We start from the raw sequence: 10572 nt of genomic DNA, 5'->3' as shown, positions 1-10572 counted from the left end.
TAATCATATAGCACTACAAAAAAACATTGAATACTCTCTCTCTCTTCCCCCAACAACCCCCTGATAAACTACTATTTTATGATTTATCTTGTGCTAAATTGAGTAGATTTTATTAATTATTCGCACACTTATTCATACAAACTACATGGTTTTACGAATCCTTCCTAATTTTGTTCCATGGTTAAAAACTTGCTTCCTAAGCCTTTAAATTGTTAATTTTTAATTCTTGTTTATTACCATTTGATGCCGTGATGTGTTCGTGAAGTGTTTTCAAGTTTACAGGGCATGAATGACTTAAAGGATGAAGAGGAGGCATATTAAAGTGGAAGGAACACAACAAACTAAGGAGCTGAGCAACGAGGATCGACGCACACGCATGGCTGACGCATGCGCGTGAATTGGCGCATCGTACATCTACGCGTACGCGTGACTGACGCGTACGCGTGACAAGCGCAGAAGACCAGCGACGCGTACGTATGGCCGACGCATACGCGTGACAGAGCATTACGTGCTGCATTCATCAGAACTCGCTGGGGGCAATTTCTAAGCTGTTTTGGACCCAGTTTTCAGTCCAAAAACACAGACTAGAGGCAGGGGGCAACCGGAGACTCAACACACATTCACTTTCACTTAGTTTTAGTTTTAGTTTTGAATTTTAGAGAGAAAAACACTACTCCTAGGCTTCTTAGCATTCTTAGTTTTTGCTTTTGGATTGGATATTGAGAGAGCTACTACTACCTTCGATTGAAGTCTTCATCATTATAGTTTGCTTTTCTATCACTCTACTCTTTTGTTTTCCATTTAATTGCCTATGGTCATATTTGGATATTGTTAATTTTGAATTTATTAATGCAATGAACTATATTTATATTTAATTCGATTACTTGTTTGATTTCTTTCAATTAATTATCAGCTCCAAATTTGTTTTTATTAATTTAATTTTAATTACCATGTCTCCTATCTACTCCCTTTACATGTTTGAGAAAATGGCATTCATGTTAATAGAGTAGAGCTCCCAACTTGACTTTGGAGTTGATTAATTGGAAACCCTTGAGTTTTAGGAGATATTTCTTCTTTTTATCTCGTCACTAGTCAAGAGACTTTTCTTTTTGTCTCGTAACCAGTGAGGAGATATTTTTCAATTTTGTCTCCTACGAATAGAATCAGAAATTGAGTAGAATAGAAAGAGAGAATCACACCCAGAAGTATCCTGGTTCAGCTGCTAAGTGCAATGCAGCCTACATCCAGTCTCCATCACAACAATGATGAAATTTCACTATAATCAAGCAGATTACAGATACTAATTCTCCCTAGGAACTACCCTTCCTATCCGAGACAAGTCCAGAATCTAACCCTAATCCTGAACTTGACTTGGTCATCTGCCAAGCTTTCAACAACTAAGTGCTAACCCAACTTGCAAGGGGATCCCCTCAGGATCATGACAACAAAACAGAAATACATACAAAGAATTTCTAAGATAATAATGGCTTTTTCTTTAACTTTCTGCCTTTTTCCATTCATTGGCTTTTTCTTACAAAACCTCACATTTTACCTTTTACCAATGAAATACAGACATACTCACTGAGAAAAAGAAATATTCAATGAAAGCCATGAAGGAGAAGAATAAACAGCTCAAAGAGCTATGGGAACCTAAACGTGTGCTCTCACTCCTTGTCTCAAGCCTTGGCCGTTCATCCTTATTATAGAAGGGGAAGCTTCCAAGGTTGAAACGGTTCAACCGAGCTAACTTCTTCTTCTTCTTCTTCAACTTCAAAATCGGTTCATACAGAGAGAGAAGAGGAAATCGAATGCAAAATCCAACATGCAATTACCTCACTCTCATCCCATCTTATCAAGCTTCATCAATCTGAGCCTTCCATCTTGACTTGGTCCCCAAGAAGGATTTCTGACCCTTGATGAACCTTTGATCCTTGACAGCTCCATCTGTTCTATCTTCTGCTTCTTTTCCACGTAGCTACAGTAGCTACCTCCTGTGATGGATGAACAAAAGTAGAGACGAGCCATACCCCAGGGATCTTCTTCTCTGACCGAAACGGATTTCTTCTACTTTAAGCATGGAAATCTTGAAGCTTCTTCTTCACATCTTGCCTTTAGTAGAAAAGATCTCAGTCACGCCATGCTTTGGATCTTCTTTTTGCAAGGACCATCATCACCTTGGCCTCTTGCTTGCTTCTAGTTTCTCTGCTTCTACTTCTAATAACTTCTTCCATTTTCTTTCCCTGATGGAAGTGACAATCTAAAAGCAAGAGAGAGAAGAGAGAGACGAAATAAAAGCTTTCAATGAGAGTAAAGAAGGAAATTAAAATGAGTTAATTATCCATTTTCTTCCCCATGTCTTGTAACGTGTGAAATCAATTAATGCCATCAAATCAATTTCAACTTTCTCTTTCCTGTTTTCAAGGTATTAAAACTAGTTAATTGAATTTGAAATCCATCATCCATTGAGAAAGGCATCCGTGGAATGCATGCTTTTAATTCAATTAAAATTTGAATTCCATCAAGGCAAATGGATGACCGAAACATCATGCTCTATTTCCTTTCTCTTTTCTTTGATTTCAGACCAAGGCTTGTTGGTCTCAAAAATTAATTTAGGCTAATCATATAATACTTGGCCTAAATACCAATTGCAAAAATAATTCAGCCACAATGCTTAGAATTCTTTTTGTACCCAGGCTGAATATTATCATCACATTGGGCTTGTGTATTTTTCGGCTCAATAACAAACCTGCATTTCTCAACAAAATTGTTAAACAACCAATTAATTATAACCATAAAATTAAGTTAACAATTTTGTAATTAATATTTTTAACAATGTTTGATCATCACAATAATTTGAAGTTTTCAAAATTCAACAATCTCCCCCTTGATGATAAACATTATTAAAAATTTAATTGAAAAAGGGGTAAAGATTAAGAGTACTCCCTTGAAGTTTTTGGATCCTCCCCCTTTTCATTTGTCACATAGCTCCCCTTTAATATGTGCCATTTTATTAGAGGAAGCTTTACCTGTAACATTCTTAAAACCAAGCTTAATACAGTTCCAAAATAAGTTACAATGTATTCAACATATAGATCGTAAAAATTTTGAACAGCTTGATTTTTGAGCAGATGAATTAAGATAATCAAAATTTGATTTGTTATCTTAGATAACTTTCTGCTCACAAAAAAATAATCTTAAAATATGCCTGAGTACCTTCAAAGTATATTCCAAATAACCAAGACTCAACATATTTCAAATTAACATGTAAAAAATAATTCCTGTTAAAAATTTCTTGCCAAACAATTAAATCAAGCAAAAATCCAGCAATGCACAGTTCATTCATCATAACAAAAATTGGCAGAATAATAATTAGAGCAGTATTATCAAAAAATATTTTTAACAACAAAAAAAATTGGATCAGCAATTAGATCAGTCCCTTTTCACACACCTTTCCTCTCCCTTTTGTCATCAAGAGGGGAACCTGCAAAACAAATGAACAATAATATGTCAAAATACAGAATATTTGTTTAAACCAAATCAAAAGGGTCCAGAGTATCCAAGTATAGTCAACCAACAACACAAAAGAACATTACTCAAACCAAAAGAATAGAAAACTAGAAATTGTTCAAACATAAATGGGCAATAAAGAAACAGTTTCAATTCAGTAATTCATCCCTTCTTTTATTTTTCTCCCCCTTTTGTCATCAAGGAGGGACACATCATATGTCAAAATTTGCAAGGCTCTTATCAATTCACAAAAAATTATCAGCCATCCTTAAAACAAGCATGAATTAGAGCTAAACTAAATGTTAATTAAATACTATTTATTCACAAGCTCAAATGCTAAGCTATAAACAATATTCACAACCATATCAAACTGCAAACTTTTAAACACAAATTCAAATAATAAACAGCAGCTTCAAACATCATCATCATAGATTAAGATAAAAACAAAAAATAGCCTTTCAATTTATTTTTCTTTCTCCCCCTTTTCTCATTAAGAAGGGATACCTGCATGAAGAAATAGTTCAACATATATACAAAAAGTGTAGAGCAGGTAAAAGTGCAAAAGCTAAGTTACAGACACCCAACAGAGATCTACAACTAAAATCCAAAAATAGAACAAAAATAATGATAAACCAATATTTTAGAAACAGTTTTTCAGCAGCAACATCATGGAGCAGCCTTAAAAAAGAAAACTCAGATACCAAAACAAAACAAAAACTATAATAAGTATAAGCAATATTCACAATCAGACCAATATGCATAATCATAGCTGCGTGAAAAAAATAGTGTAAAACAAAGAGAATTGCAGCCAGTCTCAGACATCATAAGTTCAACTGTTTCACTATAACTGTTTCAATTTATTTTCACACAATGCTTACTCCCCCTGTTATTATCAAGAATAGTAAATTTGCACACAAAAATAGTTCAATATGCAATCCACAAGTGCAAAACAAGTATGAGTGTTAGTGTCAACAGAAGTTGTAAAATGTATCATAAAAAAATAGATTATAAGAAAACAGCTGCATTAAATTGGGCTAGACATCAGATTCCTCATCTTCGGTTGTAAGAGAATCTTCTTCTTCTTTCAAAATCATGTCCTTGGCTGCCTTTGTGCCCTTTTCCTAAGATTATTTTACAGCACCACTACCCTTAAGATTTAAAATTTTGTCTTGGGTTTCATTACTCAGATCGATACCAAAATACTCAAAAACGCAAGTTAAAAACATTCTATATGTAAGGAAAATAGGAGTAGCGGAGAAGATGAGAAGGTATCATAATAACTGCTTTAAATGTTCAAAATTCTTTTGAAAACACAAACCAATTCAATAAAACGAGATTTAAAGAATTTTGAATTTTAAAAATAATACAGGCAGTTTTGAAATGACAAGTCAAATAAAAGATTGAAAAGATTTTGAAACTGATTTGACTTGAAAAATGATGAATGTAAATACTCTCATTTTTTGTGTATGTGATCAAAACAAGTAATGAGACCTACTACATAAAACAAAACAACTTTCTCTTGAGTTTAGTGGTGGTTTTAAGGAAACACATTTGACCACCAAAGATTTTGTTAAGATTCAAATTCATTTAAAATTATCAACACATAGTCTGAACTTCATGGAACCTAGAGGGAGTCATCATCTGCCCAGATTTGTCTCCTTGTAACATGAGAAACAAAAAACAACTAGAAAGATCTTTAAGCATATTTAATTTAAAAAACTCAACAATGAACAGTCCTTAGAGTAGTTCTCAATTTCACAAATTGAATGTCAATTGTTCCCTTTAGCACATGTTCTTTTATGGAATGAAATCTTACTTTAATGTGCTTAGTTCTTGAGTGTAAAACATGATTTTTCAAAAATATTTATTGCACTCAAGTTTTCACAAAACATAAGGATACTATTGACTTACAATTTGTAATGTGCAAGATGTATTTTAAACCAAGTCAATTGAGAACAAGAGGAAGTTGAGAATTCGGCCTCAGCCGTTGATAGAGCAACAGTAGCTTGCTTCTTGCTTGTCCACACATGGATTTTCTAAGACAACAACAAATTTTTGAAATGCTGCTCCTATTCACACGATCTCAACAAGATCTTAAATTGGACCAGTTCTTTCTCCTTTGCTTTTATTCAAGAGGGATCTTCAATGATAAATTCATGTGGATAGTTCTTAAAGAACTTCCATTCTCTTGGCTTTTGTGAGGTGATCTCAGATTGAGTATGAACATGATCTGTTCCATTAAGATTTTCAGAAATCTTTATGTCAGGAGGAGACAAAACAGAATCGTCTCCTAGATTCTGGTTTGCAGAATTGTGAACATCATCTTCCATTGAAGGTTCAGATTTGTCTTTTCCTTGAATTCTTCTGAATTTTGTGCAATCTTAGTTCCTGCATCAATTTTCTCAACAACACTTAAAATAGAGTTAGAATCATAAGAAAATGATGTGTATGAACTCCCCAATTATTCCATGTTTCTTGATGTAAACTCTATAAGCTTTACTAGTGGTTGAATATCCAACAAAGATACCTTCATAAGATTTTTGGATCAAATTTTCTAAAAATATCTTTAGTGCTTAACACAAAGTATTTGCATCCAAAAGTATGAAAGTACTTAAGATTGGGTGGTACTCCTTTTTAAGGCTCATATGGTGTTTTCTTTAAAACTTTTCTAATGATGATTTGGTTCAAAATATAGCTTCAATCCAAAAGAATTTTGGAATGTCATTTTCACCAAAACATAGCTCTAGTCATTTCTTGAAGGCCTCTATTTCTCCTTTCAACAACTCTATTTTATTGAGGTATGCTAGGACATGAAAAATTATATGAAATACCAAATTCATCAAAGTATTGTTTTCCAAATTCATTTTCATGATCACTTCTTAAGAAAACAATTTTCATTTTGAATGTTTTTGCATAGAGTTAAAAGAGCAAGAAAGACATCATTCTTATGAGCTAAGAAAAAGAATCCATCCAAACTTAGTATAGTCATCAAACACCACTAAGCTATAGTGCTTACCACCAAGACTTTGAGTCCTTGTAGGACCAAAATGATCAATATGTAGCATTTCCAAAGTTCTTTTGGTTGAGATGTCATCCTTGGGTTTGAAAGAAAATTTTTTGTTTATTTACCTAATTGACAAGCATCACAAGTGATGTCATTGTCAAATTTTATTTTTAGGAAGATATCTAACCAAATTCTTTTTCACAAGCTTAGAAACTAGAAACATGCTTGTATGTTCTATTTTCTTATGCCATAACTATTTCTCATATTCTATGGAAATAAAACAAGCTACATTTTGTTCTTTTAGTTCCTCTAAGGTTAGTCCATACACATTATCGCATCTTATAACTTCAAACAAAATTTCATCAGATTTTTCACACACAACCAAGCATTTCAATTTCTTGAAAATAGTCAAACAACATAAATTACACAATTTGCTAATGCCTAGAAGATTGTGTTTCAACCAATCAACTCAAATACAACATCAATGAAAGTTGAGAAATTCTTACCAACCTTACCTACGGCCACAATTTTTCATTTACCATTTTCACCGAAAGTCACAAAGCTTCCATCGAATTCATCAAAGAAAGTGGACTTTTCGGTCATGTGCCTAGAGCATCTCCTATTCAAGTATCACATGTCTTTCTTCTTCTTGGATGTTAAGCAAAACTGCACAAATCTTTTAAGTGACCTTAGGTATCCAAACTAATTTGGATCCTTTGAAGTTAACCCTTCTTGGTTGCCCAAGTGTATTAAAATCACAAACAACCTTATATGTTTTGTTTCCTACTCTTCTTTTGTCAAAAAAAGCATTAAGAAGAAGAGTGACCAGATTTATTGCAATTAAAACAGTGATTTGTGGGCATGTTGCTGAAAACACTTTAAGATATGATGCTGATGGTGATCAAAAGATTTGAATTTTCTGATATTTGAAAGGGTGCATTTCTTTTGAAAGATCCATCTCTAACATTAGTACCTCCTTTTTCCAGAAACCTTAAACCAGAATTTCTTGACACAAATGAGTTTCTAGAACGTGAGGCTCTTTTGTGAAAGAGAATTTTTCTAAAAGCGTCTTCATTGTTAGAGATGTAACTCAGTCCAGAGTTTATTTGAAGCAGGTTTAGATTTTGAATAAGATGTATTTTTATCAAAATCTAGTTTTTCAAAGTCAGCATCAAGGTTAGATGAACATTTAAGACCAGATTTATCAAATGATGATTTTATTCTTGAAAATGATGATGAAAATTTTGCAAGTGATTTTTCAAAAAAATTGCATCATTTTTGCTACATACCCTAAACCTGATTTTTTCAAACAACAGTCTTTGATTAGCAAGTAATTTGTCCAAGTTGCTTGAACTATGTACAAATTTTGCTAAATCATTATTCAAACTTTTGATCACTTTATTTAATCTTTTATTTTCAGCAACAAGTTCTTGAGAAGGATTAATAATGTGCTTTCCTTTGAACTTTTCAATTTCAGATTTCAAAAAACTATTTTTTTCTATGAAATTAAAAGCACATTTGGTCTCCTTCACCTTTTCTTTAAAAAATCATTTTCAGCCTTCAAAACTTCATTCTCAGATTTATATTTGTTGTATTTATACAGCAATGTTTCAGAAAGGTGAGTGAGATCATCAGTAATAACATGCAAATCATCAAGAGATAAGTCAGAGCAATCTACCTCTTCTTGTTGATCTTCATCATCAGCCGTGAAACATATTTTAGCTTCATCTTCGAAGTTTTCTTTCTCATCTGAGTCAATCTTGAGATCCTCCCAAGAAGCCATAAGTCCTTCCCTTTTGGTTCCTTTGAGTTGTCACCTCTGCTTCTTCCTTTGAGTCTTCATCATTCTTATAAGTTTTCTAGCAAAACACACAAACTCATCATCTTATAAACAGTCACGGGATTCATCATTCAATGATTCAGTGCAAGATTTAAGAGCCACTTCTTCCCCCCCCCCTTTTTTGTGATTTCATATGCTAGTAACTTCTCTATCAACTCATTACAGGTCATTTGACTTTCCACTCTCTTGTCAAGCTTCTCAAAATTTTTTCTCACTAGCATCTGTTCGGAATGAGTAATCCCCATAGCATCCAAACTATTAATGATGATAAAGAATCATGTCATCAATTGATTCTCCTTCCTTCATAGAGAATTTCTCATACTCTCTGCTCAGCATGTCACTTCTTTTTTTTTTACTTGTGTGATGCCCTCAGGTGTGACTTAAAACTTTATCTCAGATTTTCTTTGCTGTTTTGCATCTTGAATCCTTCTGGTATTCCTTGAAGTTGATTACACAGTTCAGCATATTGATAGCATTGCCATTTAGTTTTCCTTTCCTTTTGTCATCTTCATTCCATTCTGCTTCGGCTTTGGGAGAGACAACACCACCAGCGCCATCCTTTGTAGGGACTTGAGGATCATTTCTGATTATCTTCCACATGCTGTAATCCACTGACTGAGAAAAGATCTTCATTCTTCCTCTTTTTTTTTTTGAGGAATGGAAATCTGTTGTTAGACTGTCCTTCTGTCAGAATATAAGCTACTGTGTTTGAACCCATGTAGTTCGCCATCAGGATCTTTTCCTCCAAGTTGTGAAGCTTGATCTTTTTGAGACCAAGCTCTGATACCAATTGATGGTTATCAGTGGCTAAGAGAAGGGGGGTTGAATCTTATCCCCTTTTATGCTGAGTAACTCTTGCTGTCCTTTTTAAAATGCTTTCGGAGATATTTCTGCTTTTTGTCTCGTCACTAGTCAAGAGACTTTTCTTTTTTTCTCGTAACCAGTGAGGAGATATTTTTTAATTTTGTCTCCTTCGAACAGAATCAGAAATTGAGTAGAATAGAAAGAGAGAATCACACCTAGAAGTATCCTGGTTCTAAGTGCAGTGCAGCCTACATCCAGTCTCCATCATAACAATGATGGAATTTCACTATAATCAAGCAGATTACAGACACCAATTCTCCCTAGGAACTACCCTTCCTATCCGGGACAAGTCCAGATTCTAACCCCAATCCTGAACTTGACTTTGTCACCTGCCAAACTTTCAACTGCTAAGTGCTAACCCAACTTGCAAGGGGATCCCCTCAGGATCATGACAACAAAACAGAAATACATACAAAGAATTTCTGAGATAATAATGGCTTTTTCTTTAACTCTCTGCCTTTTTTCACTCATTATTTTTTTCTTACAAAACCTCACATTTTGCCTTTTACCAATGAAACACAGACAGACTCACTGAGAAAAAGAAATATTCAATGAAAGCCATGAAGGAGAAGAATAAACAGCTCAAAGAGCTATGGGAACCCAAACGTGTGCTCTCACTCCTTGTCTCAAGCCTTGGCCGTTCACCCTTATTATAGAAGGGGAAGCTTCCAAGGTTGAAACGGTTCAACCGAGCTAACTTCTTCTTTTTTAACTTCAAAACCGGTTTGGACAGAGAGAGAAGAGGAAACCGAATGCAAAATCCAACATGCAATTACCTTACTCTCATCCTATCTTATCAAGCTTCATCAATCTGAGCCTTCCATCTTGACTTGGTCCCCAAGAAGGATTTCTGACCCTTGATGAACCCTTGATCCTTGACAGCTCCATCTGCTCTATCTTCTGCTTCTTTCCCACGTAGCTACAGTAGCTACCTCCTGTGATGGATGAACAAAAGTAGAGACGAGCCATACCCCAGGGATCTTCTTTTCTGAACGAAACGGATTGCTTCTACTTTAGGCATGGAAATCTTGAAGCTTCTTCTTCACATCTTGCCTTTAGTAGAAAAGATCTCAGCCACGCCATGCTTTAGATCTTCTTTTTGCAAGGGCCATCATCACCTTGGCCTCTTGCTTGCTTTTAGTTTCTCTGCTTCTACCTCTGATAACTTCTTCCATTTTCTTTCCTTGATGGAAGTGACAATCTGAAAGCAAGAGAGAGAAGACAAAGACGAAATAAAAGCTTTCAATGAGAGTAAAGAAGGAAATTAAAATGAGTTAATTATCCATTTCTTTCCCCCATACCTTGTAACGTGTGAAATTAATTAATGCCATCAAATCAATTTCAACTTTCTCTTTCC

At 34.4% G+C, this 10572-nt stretch overlaps 1 long non-coding RNA gene across 1 annotated transcript in view; it reads left to right on the top strand.

Annotated features, from left to right (window-relative positions):
- LOC110270120 overlaps positions 1-9976 on the top strand; it is a 14013-nt gene extending 4037 nt beyond the window's left edge. The window contains exons 3-4 of the long non-coding RNA XR_002359249.1: positions 4058-4063; positions 9960-9976. This is a non-coding gene — a long non-coding RNA (uncharacterized LOC110270120). The remainder of the gene's footprint in view (positions 1-4057; positions 4064-9959) is intronic.

The sequence above is a fragment of the Arachis ipaensis genome, chromosome B03 (assembly GCF_000816755.2).
Source record: "Arachis ipaensis cultivar K30076 chromosome B03, Araip1.1, whole genome shotgun sequence".
In the NCBI taxonomy this organism is placed as follows: Eukaryota; Viridiplantae; Streptophyta; class Magnoliopsida; order Fabales; family Fabaceae; genus Arachis; species Arachis ipaensis.
This window is presented reverse-complemented; position numbering and strand designations above follow the sequence as displayed.